Source organism: Lepeophtheirus salmonis, chromosome 4 (genome assembly GCF_016086655.4).
Source record: "Lepeophtheirus salmonis chromosome 4, UVic_Lsal_1.4, whole genome shotgun sequence".
NCBI classification, from domain to species: Eukaryota; Metazoa; Arthropoda; class Copepoda; order Siphonostomatoida; family Caligidae; genus Lepeophtheirus; species Lepeophtheirus salmonis.
In genome coordinates, this window is record NC_052134.2 from 10,275,003 (window position 1) to 10,296,359 (window position 21,357).

The 21,357-nt window shown below is 31.8% G+C and overlaps 1 long non-coding RNA gene across 1 annotated transcript; it reads left to right on the plus strand.

Annotated features, from left to right (window-relative positions):
* The first annotated feature begins 628 nt into the window (after window positions 1-628).
* Window positions 629-1,895, plus strand: LOC139905122 (uncharacterized). The gene is made up of 3 exons (XR_011779616.1): window positions 629-1,313; window positions 1,369-1,508; window positions 1,571-1,895. It is a non-coding gene; the product is annotated as an uncharacterized lncRNA (long non-coding RNA).
* Window positions 1,896-21,357: the final 19,462 nt, after the last annotated feature.

A 21,357-nucleotide genomic window follows, 5' to 3' on the forward strand; every position in this document is an offset into this window, starting at 1 on the left:
CAATGTGGAGTCCCTGAAGGCTTCAGTGGACAAGGAGTGAGAGGACATGAGCGATGACTTTGTGAGGGAGACGAGCTTAGCTTTCCACCCCAGAATGGAGGCCATGCTGGTGGTCAAGGAAGACTATTTCGAGAAATAATATAGCGAATGACAACGCAATAACCCAATCAACATTTCAATTCTCTGCCTCTTTTATTTTCGAAAATCTGGACGAAATTGTACAGAAGAATCAATTGCTGCTTGATTTGCTGCCGCACACTGTATGCTAGAAGAGGGCGCCTAAGTTTATAGGCGAAAAGAGGAAAATAGAAACAAAGAATGGATAAAAAGAGCCAGAAAAAGGGGTGTATAAAGATTAAAGAGACAGAGGAAGTAGAGAGAAGGAGAGAGACAAAGAAGAGGAGAGATATATAGAAAGAGAGAAGGAGAGATATATAAAAAGAGAGAAGGAAATGAGTTTTTATTTTGGTCCAAACAACCTCCTAATTCCCTCAGAGGGTCAACCAAAATATTATAGAAATATGATTGGTTAAATTATACGTCTATTTGCTAAATTTCAGACTGATATTTTCGACCATTTTGGATTCCATGTGGAATAACACTCAAAACAGACTGTTAATATATATAAGTAAGGGTGATAATTTTGGTAAGAATAGAAAAGCGTGCGAGGAGAAAAGAAGAATTACTTATGGCATCATTGATTAAATAATATACATCTTCTTCTATCAATCATGAACGTTATCATTCCCGCCTTTATTATTCAATATTAATATAATATGAGATGGTGATAGTCGATAGAGAACTGAATAAAATCCCCAAAAGGACGTCGCCTTCTGTCTGGATTTATGAAAATGGAGGCCCAGGAATTTGGAAAATACTTACCGGATGAGAAACAGATGGTTTGTCGGATTTGTCGATATAAATGTGCCTTTAGTCCCCTGTCTAGAATTACACGCCACTCATTATCCTCATCTCATAACAAGAGTATGGATATTCATCTATAAAATCAATTTGACGATGAATACATCAAGTCAGACTTTAACTTTGATCTCACAACGATGCTTATTGTATGTAATATAACCTTATCCATTGCTAATCATCTACGTTCAAAAAATTTATGGAGAAATACAAGGGTAAACATATCCCTTCCCGAGGAACCATCATTAAATTAATGGAGGATGTTGGTACTGATGTCATATATAGAAATACATATAAAAATGTTTTGAGTCATCCACACCAAATGATGATCAAGTTATCAGTAAAAAGTATTTACGAATATCGAAATGGAACTCTGAATTTTGTACTATCTCAAAGTAAGTATTCAATTTTTTTTTTTAAATATAACCATAAAATATGATTCTATTTTAGCTAAACAAATCAAGAATTATGATACACAACTCAGTAAAGGGCAAAAACAACTGCTTAAATGGCCACAACAACGGGGGTAGTAGCTTTGGATGGTTTGCAACTAGTTTGTCTGAGACTACTTACTTCGCTTTAAGACTTGGGTATGATAATTAGGTTTTACAATATTACATAGTCAATAAATATTACTTTTTTATCACTAAAGGCTTAGCTATGGTTGATGGGCTCCAAGAAATGGCGTTCAGAAAACTCATAAAAGGCAAAAACAACTGTTTAAATGGTCACAACAACGAGGGTAGTTACATTGGGTGTTGCATTATAATTAACAATTGTGTATATCCATCATGATAATAGTATGTTGTTATATAAGCATACCTAAATAACGGGGAAAAATCTTTTATGATGCTCTTAATAGGGAGTAATATCGCCGGACATTACTACATAATTAGCTTTTGCTCTAAATCTTTACGATGAATTTATTTATAACATTTTTTTATTAGTATATTTATTGTCTAATTTTATGATTTTGACATTTACTTTATTATTAATAATTAGTTAGATCTCATCGGTAGAGATATATCTATCCTGTGCACAATTGTATATAGCAACTTCCACATGAAGAAGAGGGGTGATTATCTTTTTGATTAAACTCCACGTCTCGCTTGTGTATTGCAACCTAAAGTTATGACATATTTAACTGAATTCCGATGCTAAAACAAGAAAAAATTATCTGTATCAATCTATTATTTCAATATTCTGTATTTATAATTTATTATTATTAATAGTTATATGATTTTAATTGTTTAATTTTGTATATTTAACTTAAATGTTTAATGGTTTATTTTTTAGTATGTAGATTATATTTAATTAAAGCCTTCTTTTTTAAACTTTGAGCTTCAAATATATTTCAAATACTCTACTTTGTCGTTTCATTAGCTATTATTCTGAGAATAAGGTTCATAATGAATTACAATTTCATGGAGTGTGACGTTTTCAAATCTACTGTAACGGATAAAAAACGTCGAAGTCAATTATACGTAGTATATCTTCATTAAACATTTGCTAATAAATGCATTCGTTATACCCTCAAAAATCATAATAAAGCAGGCAGATGATAATCACATCAGTATTTTAAACAATGATACCATATGTCTTTTTTCCCCCTCCTCCTTGCACGCGTTTTTCTCTACAATATTATCAACTATATATATAAGTAATGCTAAAAATTATTTTAAGCTCTAGAAGCTTTGAGGGGCCTCAAGTTCTCTCTAAAAAAAAGAGGTTAGCGGCACCACTGGGTGTTAAGATCGTACATCAAAGATACCTTGATTTTTATTAAACGAATTCAATTGGTAAACAGATGTAGGTCAGAGTGATTACTATTTTATTGTTTTAAGATTTGGCAAATTATATCAATTTTTGAAATATATGATGAAAAAAAAACTGGGTTCAATCAATTGGGCGGGTTTTTTGGCGAACATCTTTTGAGCAAGCCTTTTTTCAGCGGATCACTTCAGCTTGCTTCTATTTGGTGCAGTATCATTTTGGCGTATCTTATATATATATATGTTATTTTAGAATTACCTTCAATAAAAAGTAAAGGATTGTATCATCACTAAATTAGTGGAATAAAAACAATAAATATCAACATCTCGATGCTAAGCAGTAAGAATTTCTTCTTAATTTCTAATTTTTCGTGTAAGCAGTATGTCTGCTTTAAGCCTTGAAATAGATTCTCATATTATGCCGGAGGAGCCTCACTCCTCAAGCAATGCAATACAATGCGGATTATCTCTTAGTGGCTCGAATGAAGAGGTTAGAAACTACATATCACAAGTCCAAACCAATGTGTTGGAAAATCGGATGAAGCTCTTGCTCTTCCAATGCGCTTAAGAGGAGAAATGGAATGCGAGGTGAGATGATGGAAAGTTATTGGATCGAGCGGAAGATCCTGTTCTAGAGGCTAGAAAAGTATTTCGATCACTATTTGGAAGAACTATGGATGGAAGCTGAGGATTTTTACTACTACTTAACATGAAAATAGTGGGGAGGGGGAATGTTGTATTTTATTCTGTATCACTCTCAGTCGAATGGCCTAGCGAATATTGCCTCAGTACCAAGAATTCTAACTCATCAATTGAATAATATTATATATTTATTGTTTCTATATAGAGCTTCTATGCTTGAATTTGGTAAATCTCCTACTGAGGTATTGAAGAGATGAGAGAAGCGGATACGGCTAGATGGCTGGTTCCGTGGACTATGAAGATCCCTGTCGTCTTCTACTCTTATCTAAATTTAGTTGATGTATGGTGTATTAGAATAAACTGGTATATTATTTAGTATACTTCTTGTATTCCACCTCTAAGGGATGTTACGGATTAAAGATGAGACTCCGTACTTCATTATTTAACTCTAGGCGTAAACTATCTCCTCCTTCAGTAAACTCTTTTACCTTTCTGCGATCAACTATATCATTCAGTTTTTACATTTCCATAATACACTTAGCCCTTAGGTATATCATACTTAAACACAACAATAATTATTTTCTAATTCTGACTCTTCCAGGATTTGGTGCTTGATCCAATGTGTTCGAAAAAAGTCGATTATTCTATCTTTTTATGAAACTCCTTAGTTCTTATATAATTATACGATGATTCCTTACAAGATCTGCAGGAATTGATGTATTTTTTAGCATAGAAGCGATGATTCACAAGATCAGAAGTCACTATCAAAGATCTTGTTGTGAAGGGGCATCTGCACAATGAACGATCCCTCCATGAAAGGAGGCGAAATTCTTTGAACAGAACATGAAGTTGAAGAAATGATCAGAAGGCTTTTGACTAGGATATCCAAAAAGAATAATATTAATTCTTAGGAATGGAAAGGATGAGTGAACGGAGGTCCAGAATAACCAAATGCCTCGAAGAAAAGATGCATTTAACTTCGCTTTTTTTTCTTTAGATGTCAGGAATACAACGGCAATTTTGATAAATTCAAACGGATGTTATTGACATTTTCTAGTTACAACTTGGACAAAATATGGAATATTTTGACTAGATTTTGGAAATTAAGTAGCTTGAAAGAGATATATCTATAGTTATGTTATTAATGTTGTATTTATGGATTCCGTTATGCATGAAATTCAACATAATAAGGAAAATTTTGATGTCGCTGAAAAGAACTATGGGGAAAAGAAGCACGCTGAAAAGAAGTTGTGCTGTAAAAAGTGCAGCCAAAAGAGCCCTGCTGAAAAGAATCACACTGTAATGTATTACCGCCGAAAAAAACTTCCCCTTTGTGAAGATTTTAAAATTTATTTTTCATAACTTATGTAATAGGTAACATGATGGCGTTTAGATGAACTAAATTAAATTACCTAGACATTTAAACTAGACTTCCATTACAGAATAACGCTTTTTATTTAGTCAATGTATCATTTTAATAAGTTAGTGAATTATGTATTTGAATGTATCGTTATTTTCTGTGCAAACGATAAAAATGGTCTAAAAATTATTTAAGAAGTACATTGTGGATCAATTCCAATTGATCTATTTGCAGGAAACATTTGTTTTTCCTTTTAAGAAGGCAAAAAGGGGCCATATTATTCGAATAGTTGTTTGACTTTCAAATATAACTATTAAACTTATGAATAAATTACAAAAACAAGTTTAAAAATAAATTTGAATAATCTTACTTATGTTCGTTTAAATCACTTATTTCTATTATAAATTTTTAACAAATCTTTAAATTATAAAAATTAATACTATGGATATACTAAGGAAATTAAAAATTACAGATTTATACAAAACTTTACTTCACGGGAAGTTAAAAAATTTTTAACTTTAAAAATACTGCCAATATTTTAATGCTACAATAAATGTACCTCGTTTTGCGTGGTTTTGCATAAAGACAAAAAATTGTAATTACCCTAATGTAAGTGATTTTGTTCAAACTTGGTCTAAGTGATTCTTCAAAAACCGAACAGGACAGATAATTTGCGTCCAGATCGCGGTATGAAGCTGTAGATCGTATTCGCTGACTGAAATTAAATAATTTATTTTGAAAAAAAGTTCATAAAAGTTAAATTTTACTAACTTGACCTCATGGATATTTTTCAAAATATTTACTTGTCGTTAGCTTTTCAAAATTAGGAAGTGCAGTCAACTCTAGAATTGTATAGGTATCATATATAATATATGTGAAGTAACTCCTATGAATGACGTTCAAAATTAGAAAAGGAATTAAAATATTATAGGCTCAGATCCTACCGTGTAAGATTTTACTCCATAAGGTACAGAAGGTTTGACCATCTGAAATTACTTAAGCCACCCAGAACATTGATTTTTGTCAGTTTTATCCACAAACCCTCCAGATCTTGCTGAAAATAGCCTTGGGACGATTAATTTGATCCCAAAAGGTACAAAACTTGCACTAATGTATATATATCAGGACATCATAAAAGACTTAGACCGACAAAAAAATTCGGTACCCCCAATAACGATTAAATTTACGGTTTATTTCACCCCATAAGTTATATGTACCTCAAGTTTCCGAGGATTTTTTTGTTAGGCTTGGTTTTTTATGATGTCCTGACATAGCACTATACACTAGAGTGTTCTCTATTTTGTTAAGTTAACAAAATCTAAAATTATCTTGGATCACAAAATGTGTTTAGATGTTTGTAATTACCTCCTCAATTTTTTTTTCAGTGCCATCAAAAACTGTTCCTCTCTATTTGGTCAAAGTTCCAGTGTAACGAAAGTACTTCAAAGTGAGGTCAAATTAATAAAAGAAAAAATCTTATTTCAATTATGGCATATGAAAAGAAAATATTATTTTATAATTTTTTTGATTTTGTTAATAATTTTTTTTACTTTATTATATACCCAGTGTTATTAGTTAAAACTCAAGAAATAATTATTGACAGTATACAACATAAATAAATTTTATTTATTCAGCAATTTATATTATTATAATTTTTCAAGAATTAATCTGCTTTGGTACTTTTTTCTGATTACAATAAATTTTATTCTATTCTGTTAAAAAACTTCGATAATTTTGATTCTGAAATCATCAATAAAATTGGTAATTGGTAGTGATTCTTCTAATAAATAGAAACATAATTCACTAAAAAATCCATGAAGATCTCTCAAAATCCAGTCAAGTACTCGTGAGATACGGGTTGTTCATCATTGTTGCAACTGCGAATATTAAATGATCTTAAAGTACTTTATTAAACAATTTTCTCCAAATCATTCAAATAATTCTATTATAATAATTATTATTTTAATTGAATTTTGTTACTTTTTGAGTAGAACTATACTTCTTTAAGATATATGCTTTTCCTTTTTTAGTTTTATGAATTATGCTTTTATATTAATTTTTAAAGTTTTTCATAAAAATATTAAACATAGGGCCAGAAATCTTGGAAATATAACAGTCTAAATTATTGTTGCAAATATTACATATACATTTAATATTATCAAAAAACTCAGAGTTTTCATGATAAATAATTTCTATCATAGATCCAAATATATCTTTTTGATTAGTACAATTTAAAAATATTGCTCTGGCGTCTGTATTTTGTGTAATGGTTTCATATAGTTTTCAAGAAACAATACTAATTAAATAAATAGAATCTAAAGGATATACAAGGACTCCTCGATTTATCATACTGACGAAAGAATCTTTGACTGTTTTAGACTCATCATCCATAAATTCTTTTTCAAAATTAATATTGGGGAATTCTTTAAGTCAACAAAATTTGGATTGAAAATTATTGCATGACACCGATTTCTTGAGGTTTTCGAGCTATATACTCACTTATAAAAAAATAACACATTCGAATCAAATTCATTAAACTATTAGCATTGACAGAAGCTTTACCGAATTTTTCTTATTACGGGTGGGATCTTCTTAAACCAACACTTCATTAATATCACTTATTTTCATTTTAGATAATTTGATAAGTGACTTCACTCGAATATTTTTTGCCCTTCTAAGGGCAGCTGCAAAAATGGATTTGCACCAGACAACTGTCTTATATCATCTAAATCTTGTTTCAATGAAGTCACTTTGAATAACACCTAAAATGACAAAGTAAAGACCATAGGGTTGAAGAAGTTTCTGAGTAGTCTCTATGTAAGCGAAAGTTGAGTGTTGCACAGCATTGAAGGTTTTTTTTTTTTACGCAACTCCCACCTCTTTATACAATCTTCAAAATCTTTCAAGAATTTCGTCCATACATTGTATTTGAAGGTTTTTTGCTACAGTCAATGACGGGTGATCTAACATTCAATATATTCCAATAATTACAAATCAGCTTTAGAAAAGGGATTATTTCAAGAAAATAGGGCTTTTTGAGTACATCTTCAGGGCATTAATAGTATTGCGATGAAACAGAGAATCAGCTAACTTGACATTAGCCTTTTCGATTGCACTTGGACGGAGCACTTTATCGATCAATTTGTGAGCAAATTTAATTGACTTTCTGACTGCAATGCTGTATAAAGATTCAAGATGTTAAAACTTTGGAGATCCAATTTCAATTTCACTGAATTTAGAACATTCCAAAATTATTCTATTGAGGAAATTATTGTAGAAACTTCCAAAATTATGGGTTGAATAAAAAAGGCAATTTTTTTTTACAAGATTATCATTCTGAAGAGAGAATGCAATAGCTCAATGGCAAGCCGGAAAGTAATTCTTCGAATACAAATTTGTGGTTTGGACTGTAGTTGTCGAAAAGTGTATTAATTACTCGGAATCCAACTTCATGTACAGCTTTTAGCAAAAGAACAAAATATTTTCATAATATTTTGGAGTTGAGTTTGGTCACAAGATTATTCTCAAAACGTTCTCATACTTCCCACACGAAGTTCTAATCATAAATGTTAAGATAGGTTTTGAGGGCAAAAAATCTTCATTCAATCCTTATAATTTACCATTACTATAGTCCTTTGCTTTGCTGTGTCAATTTCGTCAATTAATATATACACTTTTTTTTAATGTTCCTTTAATTGGTTAGATGGAGTTGCACTGATTGAGTATGTATAAGTAAACATTTTAGTATTACATTTACTCCATCTAACTTAGAAATCTTTAGGTGGAATAAATATACATTTCTTTCTCTAGGAATCACCTGGGCACACACAATGAATTTAATTTTTTTTTTTTTTTTTTTTTTTTTTTTTACAAAAATTGAATTTTCTGAGATTATCTGTGAATTTTAAATTTTTTTCAATAAAGTTTAATATTTGATGTTTTTTTTCAAAAAAGTTTAATATTTGATGTTTTTTTTTCAAAAAATTTAATTTTGGATTTTTTTTTTTGAAAATAAGCTTTTACGTAAACTGCTGTGAATTTTTTAAACTTTTTTCAAAAACAATTTAATGTTTAAAATTTTTTTCAAAAAAAATTTAATATTTAAAATTTAGTTTTTTAAATATTTTTCCAAAAAAATTAATTTTTTGAACACCAAGTGGCTTTTTGAATTTAACAAAAATATATTCAAAATTTTTTATGATTTGAATATTTGATTTTTTTTTTCCAAAAAATTTAGTATATTAAATTTAATTTTGAACTTCTTTTTAAAAAAAAAAATCAAAAAATTAAGCCCGTCCAAACTATAATCTGCTAATAGCCCTTATGGTTATGTTGCCACTTGTTATTTCTCCGATAGTGTAGTAGGAGTCCATTGTTTATTATTATGAGAACAAAGATGATTATGTATTTCAAACACATCAGGTATACACTCATATTTATTGTAATTGCATAATTAGTGTTATAAAGAATAGAACTTTATAGCTGTTTACAAGGTCCCATCAAAGTCGAGCATTGCAAATGATATGTAAGGTCATGATATAATAGCTAAGCTATTTACGAATTTGATTTATTTAATCGATAAACAACATAAATTCTAAGGATATGAACAATTAATAAATAAGGTTGCATAGCTTACATATAAAAAAGCCTGAAATACGTGGAAGGTAGTTAGCCATTTTTCCAACTATAGAATTATTATTCAATCATTTATTGTATTACGCAACATTGCCTCCAAAAAGAAACAAAAAAGAAAATATCGTCTCTTAATTAGACAAATAAGTCAATCACACCAACTGCTATCTATCTCTTATGTATTCTCCCAAACTATCATTGCCATATTATTTCTTCACAATTTTTAAATGAGTTACACACATATAAATATGTATATTTCATAAAATTAAAATCCTACAGAGTACGTTATTCGATATTGTATTATAATATTGCAGACTTGTATTTTATTAATAGTGTAGCTATGCATTTGTATATGATAGCCAAAAATTCGCCATGGCAATAATAAGATGGCCAATATACATATACACGACAAGGGATTAACAAGAAATTTAGTATTCCTGTCCTTTTCGAAACGGAGTATCAGTATATCATATTAGACCTGATATGTTTGTAAGAAAAAAAAGAACGGTAGGAGGGAGATATATGGTCAATTCAGGACTTTATTAATATCAGCTGCTAATTATATGATTTTTCAGGGGAAAATGAATTATTGCATTAACGAGGAGAATCTTCAACTTTTAAAATAGAGTTAGTGCAAGAAAAATAATATAATTATATTTAAATTCATATATATTAACTTTAATATACATTTTTTATTCAATTTACACCAAAGATAGTTGAGAATGCTTCTTTAAGAGGGATATGCTAACACCTCCACACCTTATTACATAATGAACAACAAAGAAGAACACGCATGAAGCGTTTTTCTTTTTCTCTATTGCAAACATAGTTTTTTCTTGACACTGCTCCCTTTTTAAAATATAGTACAGAAGCAGAGTGTGCATACATTGCAGGTCTGAATAAAGGGAAATAGAAACATAGATAGAAGGTAGAAGCACAGACGTTTCTACTCTATGGACAACTGACTATAAAAGCGCCCTCCAGAAAGTGGCTGACAAACTTAAAAAGGAATATGAAGTTTTTATAACTAATATGATAAGGACGGGTAATCGTTTTTATTAGACAACAAAAGAGAATTCAAGTATTAACATGTACATAATTAAGTGGATCATGATTGAAGCTTAGAAATCTTTCTTGAAAATGACTTGACATTCTTAGTTGTATTCTGATTTGAAGTCCTTTTTCTGCTCCTTTGACGGCCCCCATCATTTAGTTGACTGACCAAATTCTTGTCCATCACATTGAAGAGAATTAGCGAAATCTTCCCTGGCAAACTACTCCATTTGTGAAATTGTCCGCAAGCAATGACATTCATAGCTTGAATAGCTAAATCAGAACTATCCAGTATTACCAAAACGTAATTACAAAAGAAGCTCTTGGATTGGAGGTGTTAAGAAGTGAATCTTTTCTTTCCTGTACGTTGGTGATAAAGCTAAATAAAGAATGAGCGTAAAGACAAGTAAGAAACAGAATATTGGTTGGAGTTGAGATCCCTCCTCAACTCATAATTTTTATCAACATAGGCAAGTTAACTTGTTCCTCTTCGGATTCAACCATAAATCTTATGCCAGTGTTAAATGGAGAGTCATTGCTAACCAAAAGAGATCTGCATGACGAACACTTCGTTTTCTTATTGAGAGAGAATGCCATGGATCCCGCAACAAAATACAATGCATTACTTTCTCCAATGCTGCTCATTTTCTCTTGGTCTGAAGGCTCCCAATGAATGAGAAGTATTTCAACATCAGCCATCACGTCCTTCATCTCAAAGATAGTCATACAATTGAATTTTACGAGACACTTTACCCTGATTTTCTTTTCTGCCTCCAATATCTGTCTAACACTAATATAATAGTTAGCTCCGCTTAGTTGTCTTTACCAGCTGAATCTTCCCTCTATACTGTCAAACTGGAAGATTGGAAGCAATATGTAGTTGAAGTCCTTATTCTCACTATCCAGTAAGTACTGAGCAAGATCTGCTGCAGCCAAACAAGTATGATTAGTTGCCAAAAAAGTTTTTTTCGTGAGTCCTCTTTCACCAATATCTTCCCAAACAGTGAGTAAGTCGGCAAACTCTTTGAGGAAGGACAAACCAGCACAATTTTATTTTGTGATGGGTTTTCTAATATTGTCATTTTTCCTCAGCCCAACTGTCGGTGTCTTTAAATTTAAAATGTTCCCCATGGTCTGTAAAAATTCAGGAAACTCGACTGTGTCCACGAACTTTCATTGGAGTAAAACTTAAGGACTCCAATGGTTCATTGATGAAAAATAGACTCAGCTATCAGCACACTTTCTTCTTTTTCATTGCTGTCGGATGAAGATACTTGAGAGTAAGTTTATGAGCTTGATCTACTTTATATGTGGATTCCTTTGGATAGATTTCTTTAATGTGAGCAAAATTTGGACGTAAAGACGTTTCGGCGTCCAGAGAGTTCGGTGGGATATTGATATTCTTGCCGCTGAAAACAGTTCTAGATATTTTTGAAATTGTGCACATAATCGAAAAGGAGATGCACCTTGAGATAATTATTGAGAGGATGAATTATGGATGTTTGCAGATGACCAGCACAAAGAAGCTGCGAGTAAAAGTTCCTGTTGGCTGGGTGGTTATCGACAGATAAGGCTACAACAATAAATCCAATTTGGTATAGTGATTGCAAGATGACTATATATTGACTAAAAATAAATTCGGCATTCAAATTTGCCACAGGATAAGAGATAGAACATCCATGTATTTTTCCACAGCAAACTTTAGCATAAAGGTGAGGACAGTTTTAGTAGTTTGATTGTTCTAATTTCCTAAAACTTGCCTCTCACAAACGCCACTCTTTGAGCAGAGTAGACCTCATCAATTATGAGAGTCACATTTTGTTCTCTTCTGTTCAGGTCCTTTATTCTGGTACTTTAATATTGTAAGGTTGAAACTGGCAAAGCTGCCTCCACAGCACTTGAAAGGGCACTAAGATGCTGGGGACATGGAATTTTGAGAGTATTTGATCTATCAAAATTTGATGGTAGAGGGTAGTAATCATATTTTGCCACAAAAGACAAACAGAAAGAAGGCCTGCACTGTACCTTCTCGCTTTTGGGTTCTGGAAGAGTAGTGTCAACTGCTCTATTAAAAATTCCAACTTTGATGTTTGGGGTATCTCCAAGTCTTGTGATTCTTTCAATCTATACAATAAGCTCATAATGACTTCACATGTGTCATATTGAGTCAATTGCTCTTTTGATCCAAGATATGCAGCAATATTGATACCTTCTGTCACGGAATTGATCTTATTCGATTTTAACCCAAGACGGTGAGAGACTGAAGTGGTGCTGATCCTCTGATGTCGTAGAAAAACTTTGAAGGTGAGGTTCTCCTCAAATACCAAACTTACTTTGATGTCTAGGCCCTTATCCTCAGTAGCTTCAAGTTTTACGAGTGACAATTTGGCTGCTTTTATGAGAAGAAATTCTGATGGCAATGTCTCCCGTAATAACTTATCAAACATATCAGTTTACGTGTGCACTTCTTCCTCATAGTGACTACTAGTGGAAGCTCAAGGTACCTTGGTGGTGAAGATGAGAAGGAAAGGTTGCCCGGAGGCTTAAGGATGGCATTGCTTTGCTTCTTCTGAACAGTGAATAATTTAAATAATACGCGGCCAAATATCTAGCCACTTTATGGAGCCGGTGTGCGTCTCTTCTTCTGAAGAGTGCAGTCCCGAAGCTTAGAGACGCCCATGGTAGAAGAAAAGAGACAGAGAGAGGGCTGTAGAAAGAGAAAGAGGGAGAAGAGAAGGGGGAAGAGACAGAGAGAGGGATGTAAAGAAAGACAAAGGGAGAATAGGTGAGAAACAGAGAGAAGGTGATAGATTTATACAGAGAAAGGGGAAAATAGTCTTTATTTCGGTTAAAAACAGTCTCTTAATTAATCTTACTTGAACAAAGAATAAAAATGTAGTATATAAAATTTGCTTTTTCCATTGATTCCTTATTTATTCACACTATATTTAAGTTTATTAATGATTTTATATAGTTATATAACTATATTTAGTGTCCTTCTGACGACATCAGTTATGCTATTAATTTTTCACGTAGAACTGAAAATCTTGCTGTTATAAAAACCATGCTCTTAATGAACTCAGGACCCTATAAAAATATCGTAGGAGCATGTTTGGTTATTTTATACGTCTACTTCCTAGATTTCAGATTGATTTGTTGGACTGTTTTGGATTCCATGGGACATTCCATCAAAAACAGACTTAAAAGTATAGGTATATAATGTGTACTCTCAGATAAATAAACGATTCTAAAATTTATGTATCAAACATAACTCGCTTGCAATCAAAATTAACAATTCTTTCTATCCAATATATATTTGTACTAAATATTTTGAAAGCTCAAGGCTGTAGTACTCAAATTAGACAACACTTAGTTTATACAGGAGTGGAAGTAGAAACCATATATGTATACTTGGACAAGGGGGAATTGAATACAGCTATGGTTTATATTGCATATAATACTTTTAAAAGGATTAATTCATATTTTGACATCATCATTTAAATAGAATATGTATAACCTTTGAGATCCATTGTCATGAAATGAGATTGATTCATGTTTAGATATATTATTTTATATAAACAAATACAAAAAAAAAAATCATTTATCATTTAAACTGCATGAAAAAACCTTTAGTTATATGTATTTAAGATATAATCTTTTATATATATATATATATATATAAAAGATAAAACAGCATAAAATTGAGTGTTTGTTCCGTGTTCAACTTGTCAGATTCTATATTTAACATTACTACATTTTAAATCACTGAATGTGTCCTCAGTCATATTATATACATTCTCTTTATTTTAATCAAGTTTAACCCTACGATTACCTCTGTGTTCTAGAGATAATAAAACGAAGGTTGAAAGGAGGGGTTTGAATCCCTTCTGAAAGAAATTACTAACATTTATCAAGCAAACTAAATTACAACTCTTAAATAGGTTAAACATTACAAAAAACGTTTAGATATTCTTTGGAGAGGGTCCGAGTAAAACCCGGAATATCACTGAAAAAAGTTATACACAATATAAACACAAAAACGGGCCAGTTAGTATGAGTATTAATATCTTTATTTGTTAGCAAATACCGAGTTATTTGTCAAATATAATATAAACATTACATAAATTATTAATAGTGTAAATCCTGTAGTTGTTTAGCTTACTCGTTTTTTAGGAATTGGTAATCGGAAAAATATCCGTAGCTGCTGTCAATATCATTTAATTCCTGAGTAGTGAACTTCCTTTCTACTACATTCATTTATAATGAAAACCTGATTGAACATTCGTGTTTGCTCATAAAAGACGAAGAGTAACCCTTATGATTTCTTGAGCAGTTAAAGGTGTAGATCGACATTGGCATAATTATTGACAATGCCCTTATTACAAAACATTCTTCAAATTGTCAGGGCTACTATGTTGATCTTCGGTTTCTTTCTTTTTACATGCCCAAAATACACACACTTTTCATCATATATATATATATAATCTATCACTATAGAGCATTTTCTTGGGTTTTTTCCCAGTATGACAGGCAAACTTTATTTCATTTAACTCACAAATTGGTATAAAAATAGATAATAATTATTATTACTACATAATTTTTGTTTTATTGTATCAATCTTAAAAAATACCATTTTATTTTAAATTAAAGTAGATTTCATAGTATAATTTTGTTATTATACCCTGCATATAAAAATAATGAAAAGGGTGTACCCACTTATACAAAAAAGGGTTTTGAATAAAAGGTACATCATTAACATCAAATAAATAATTATAATAATTTTGTAAATGAATATAACTATAAGTACAATGGACACTGTAGAGCGCAAAAGCTCTACCTAAAATCAAATTGAGTTATGTACAATTAGGGAGGGGATTTTGTATAATCAACCCAAAAAATGAATTTATCTCTGAGTGCAAAGTCCAAGACTGATATCAATTTTCTTTCAGTCATCTGAAATAGTCGCAATTGTAGTAATTCGGGACTATTATCGTTCAGAGTAATTTTTTACCCTTAAAACAATCCCCAAATAAAAAATAAGAACTCTTGTAAAAGTATTTTTTATGATTATATAGTGTTATTATTGATTTTGTATCTTGTTCTGAACTCGATATATTTCCAATTTAAGGCTGAAAAATAATGAAAAGCGGCACTATCCTTTAGACCCTTATAACTTATTCATAATACATAGTGATGATGAATATTATAGCTTATAAGTATTACAGAAAAATATTGCATGTTTAATTTAAAAAGATATTCATTTAAAAAATATGTATCTCCAAGTATTTTTGTCCGATTTTGTAGTGATCCCATTTTTATGGGGGTGTACTACCAAATAGTCAACATATCATCATATTTTTTCGATATCAATACCAATTTTATGATGTCATGCCTCGTAAAAGGAAGATCAAGGAAATCGAAGGAAGATAATTCTAACTTGATCATCCATCTCAAGAGATGTTCGGATTCCGAAATCTACGAGGGACGACGACAGGAAAACTCATCTAAGGAAAACTACCAGACCTGATAAGGGAGTAGAGTGGACGCCTTCATTGGGAATGAGAAACCAGGATCCAAATTAGTGCACTTCACTTCAATGAAACTATCTGAACTGCCGCAACAGTGACGTCACTAAGTCAGCTAAGAGATAATAAACACTTACAAAAAAGGTATAAATTCCATGAGCAATAACATCATGAAAGCTTTTGATAACAGCGTTTACAAGTAAAACTTTGTCAATCCATATGCCATTCTCTATGATTCATTCTAACAAACAATTGATAAGGTAATAAATAATGTGTATAGTTGTATTCTGATAGAACCAATAGATGAAACAACCTCATTAAAAAGGGTACTCTAAGTAGGGACCTTTTTTTTTTGCTTCATTTTTATTTGATACTTAGAATCGTAGAATTAACAATATGATTATCATCGAGGACTATCTAACATTAGTTTATAGACATTCCCTCCTCTTCTTTTCATTCCAACACCATCACATGTAGCCATAATGGTACATCGAAATTGAATAGCCTAGGGTTATTTATTTGTATGGACGAAGTTAATCTACAATATATGGCAAGATGACTATACATAGAGGTGAGAGAACAAGGATCTTCTAAGAAAGTCTGGTTAGCTGACTCAGCTGACTTATTGACGTCACTGTTGCGGCAGTTCAGGTAGTTTCAATGAAGTGAAGTGTATCAATTTGGATCTGTTGAGCAAAAATGGCCTCATCTAGAGATTCAAAGCGTCTTTGTGCCATGGTCTGCTGTTCCAATCCACGGGATGCTCAGTGTTTTGCATTTTCTCAGAAAAATTTAATATTCCAGCGTCTATTTATATCTAATTAGTATTAAGAATGCCAAGATTTGTGATAGGCATTTTACATCCTATTATTTTGAGTGGAATCTTCAGGCTGAGCTCCTTGACTTAAAGGACAGGAAGAAGTAAAAAAGTGATGTGGTCCCCTCACTCCATATTCCCTTTGCTTCTCCTAGTTCAGATAAACCCAAATCTTCTAAAGATATTTGTAAGGAAACTTGCGAAAGGAAAGAGCTTGTAAAACAACTATTGGAAACAAGTGAGGTCCGGGGAAACCAGTATGTAATCGGAAACAGAGACTGATAATGAGGGGCTCATGAGAATTTGTAACCGGATCACTGAGTCCCAAGAAGAGCCTTTGATCCAGACGCAAAACACTCAGATTCACGTTTACAAATTCGAAAAAGGAGTCGAATGTGAGGAAGCAAATGGGCCTCTGTTTTGGGAGCACAAATGCCAAAAATTGCAAAAATAACTTTCTTTGACAAAAAGGGAATTGTATTGTTACAAAACAAAGTGTAAGTTACTAAACTGAAAGAAGTTTAAACAACATTTAATAAGGAAAACAGCCACTCCAAAATCCAAGTAAGAAGAATTATAGATTCCTAGAAGAATTTCACTCGAGGAAACTCAAAAGAAGATGTAACCACTGCCCTCATCTTGCGAAGCATTAGTTCTCGAACCTTTGAATATTTACTTTCCAGGAAACTTCTTCCATTACCCAGTCATCAGACTCAAAAAATCTTTCTACAAGATTTTAAGTGTGAACTTGGCTTCTTCGAAGATAGCATCAAAATTATCTCTGAAAAAAATTTGTATTTGAGAAGAATATCAAAAGTGTATGGCGGGTTTTGTTTCGATGAAATGGGAGTTAGAAGAGGTTTGAAATTTCCTCTAAACTTAATCAAATATTTGGACCTTGGAAAAAAATGCAGGTTGCAATGGCAAGAGGACGTTTTCATGCGTTGAAGCAACCAATATATGTAAAATTCGATACACATTTGAAAAAGAAATTGTTGTTCTCCCTCATTGAAAGGCTTGACCAAGCTGGAATTTTAATCAAAGCCATTGCTTTTGATATAGGTAACAAATCATTAATCTCTCAGTTACATCTGTCTCCGGACAACTTTTCATTTGAAAATCCTGTGGATAAAAAACGCCAAATTTATGCCTTCTCTGACTCCTCATTCCCTCAAATTTTTTCGAAATCATTTATTAGATCATGGATACATTTCAATGATTTGGATGGTAATTCTGCAAGTTTGACTAAGGAGGAAAACTTGCAGGACCTTTTTGAACAAGATTGTGGTGAGTTGAAGATAATCTTCAAATGGACTAAAGAATCCCATCTTGAATGTAATGGAAATGTAAGACAATGAGTTAGAACTGCGGCACAGCTTTTATCTAACACAATATACAAAACATTTTTATTCATCTAAGGTCACAAAAAATATTATCAGTCTAGAATCATTCAAATTGTTAATGATTGGTTTGACTGTATGAGTGGTAGTAGATCCTACAGCAAAAAAAAAAAACACCTATTTTTGTGTTTAATATACATTTGGAACAACAAATGCATGGTTTGAACAAAATGGAGCAGATAGTTTGTCCATGAAAGTGATGTGAAATTTTTTTTAGCTTCCATTTCAAAAGGAAATTTTAATCTCCATTTGTCAACAAAATAATTATTTCAAAGTATCAAGGATGATCGAATGCAATTCATTTGAACCACTCATCTAAATCAAGATTGTCTAGAGAATGTTTTCTTATGGATTCGTGTCATTACAGGAAACAATACTCATCCATCCCCAGTGGAAGCTCTCAGAAGAGTAAAAGTAAATTTAATTGGAAAAAATCATGAACTTGTCTTAAGAAATACAGCTGTTGAAGAGGAGTTAAATGATGAGGATACTTACGAAATAAATAACGAGTCACTTCTTTTCGTCCAATATACAAGAAAATGTTTGACAAGGATGCAATTGAATCAAAGGAAACTTTAGAAGATTCTGGACTTCATAATCATAGCAGATACAGAAGAATCATCTTAAGTTTCCAATGATTATTCACATGAGGGTCTGGCTTATATTGCAGGATTTTTGGCAAAAAAAATAAAATTAAAGATCCTTATCCAAATCTAGGAGAAAAAACAAATAACTTCAAATTTTACGAAGAAACGTCTAGCTATTGGATTAAATTGGTGTCTAAGGGAGGCCTTACGATCTCCTTGTGTGAGTATTTAAAATTTTGTCATTATCTGGAGAAATATTTCAAATCTTTTCATTGAAACCATGTAGATGCAATTGCCAAAAACACAAATGTATTTGAAAGGCTGCATAATCATCTAATTGAATGATATCCTAACTGCCCTAAAGAAGTCATCATATCCTTTGTGAAAACAAGGACAATAATTAGAGTAAATAACCTAAATGAAAAGCTCAAACTGAAGAAGGCGAGTGCTAATCTGAGAAAACTTAAATAGGTTGGTCAATTTATACATTAATATTTATTATTCATGTATGTATGTAAAAAAGATATGTATGCTATAATTTTTACTTATTGCTATTCTTTTATTCACCACTCTCATATTATGTAATAAAATAGCAAATTAGAAAATATACATAAAACATATTAATATAAGCTTACATATAGATTGTTCATTATTATTAATGTATATATGCAAATTAATGTTTGTCTTTTTAAATAATTAGTTCTGAAATTGATTTTATTATTCTATGAAGTATCAAGATTCAAGACAATCGAAATCAGTATTAGAAAGGTTTTATTTTTATAGATATTAATATCAATATAGGTTAAATATTTTTGATTTTTATACTTTTTGGTATGGGCCTAAGTTTACCATTGTGTACTTCAAATGAATTTTAATTATATTTTTTTAATATATTCGCTTAATTTGTGTTTGATATCTGTATCAACAGTGACGTCATTAATTATTTTTCTTCTCTTAATAATGAAAAAAACACAAGCGTAGAATTTCCTTGCTGCCTCACCTTTATATATAGGGACTATTTCAAACCCAATCAAAACCTGACAGGATTTTAAACACTAAGAGTTAGTTGAATCTTTGAAAAATTCAATTCTAAATTTTGTCTTTAAAAAATGTATAGTTTTAATAAACTAACGGGGTAGCTAAAAAATGAACCTGATTTTTATCATCTGTATACAGGGTCGTGCGAAATGGATGTACCACACATCAGCGTGAGAAAACTTTTGCACCTCCTGAGTCTCAATTACGTTAAGATTACTTAAAGACATTTATTAAGCACACAATGACATATATTATTTAGGAATTGGATCTCCATTGCTCTTAATGACGGCCTTCAAGTGGTCACAGAAGGTGGATCGAACTCTGACAATGCAGTCCCTTCTCGTGGGCTTTCACTCCTTCTCTACGGAGGACTTCAGGTCGGTGGCATTGATGTCACGTGATTTGCAGGCCTTGGACTCGACTTGCCACCCAATAGAGGTATCCAAAGGATTCAAATCGGGGCTCTGAGGAGGCCAGAAGTTCTTGGGCCAAAACTCCATGTTCTCTTCCATCCAGACTTGCACAACATGGGCTGTGTGTGTGGGGGGGGGATGCTTCACTAATGGGCTCGATTTTAAGGCTTTTCCCCTCTTTCATGAGCTTACTGACCCTGACGGCGTGCTTCTCAATCCCAACAATCTTGACAATTTAAGGTATGCTATGGCCGGCGCAAATCCAAGCAGTGATCTGATTTATTTCTGTTTGTAGAAATGATAGAGGGGATTGCAATAGCTCATTCAAACCTTAAAAAAGTCAGCTGTCGCGTTAAACATCCGAAATTTACGAATTGGAATCACTATACCTTGAAAAATTAATATATATTAGTGGTACATCCATTTTGTACGACTCGGTATATATATATAAGAGAGTTTGTGTTTCCGTCCTTTAAGCGTGCCCACACCGATGAACATAGGAGGCTGAAAATTTTCATGGTGCTTCTTTGAACCTGGTAAGACTATGAGGGGCGAGCCATTTTTTTTTATAAGGGTGTTGAGTTATAAACAAGGGTGACAATTTTGGTATGAATAGAAAAGCGTGCGAGGAGAAGAGAAGAAATACTTATGGCATCATTGATTAAATAATATACATCTTCTTCTATCAATCAAGAACGTTATCATTCCTGCCTTTATTATTCAATATTAATATAATATTAGATGTTGATAGTCGATAGAGAACTGAATAAAATGCCTAAAATAACGTCGCCTTCTGTCTGGATTTCTGAAAATGGAGGCCCCGGAATTTGGAAAATACTTACCGGACGAGAAACAGATGGGTTGTCAGATTTTTTGATATAAATGTGCCTTTAGTCCCCTGTCTAGAATTACACGCCACTCATTATCCTCATGTCATATCAAGAGCATGGATATTCATCTAAAAAATCAAGTTAATGATGAATACATCAAGTCAAACTTTAACTCTGATCTCACAAAGATGCTTATTGTATTATCCATTGCTAATCATCTAAATTTTTTGACACTTTTCAATTTTCCGGAACATTTTATTAAATTATTTTTGGAATATTTGCAAAAATGAAACAGTTATGGCGCGTTATTTCTTCGAAAACAATATATTCAATAACTTTTTTTTTTTGCAAGTTCGGAAAAAATAATCGT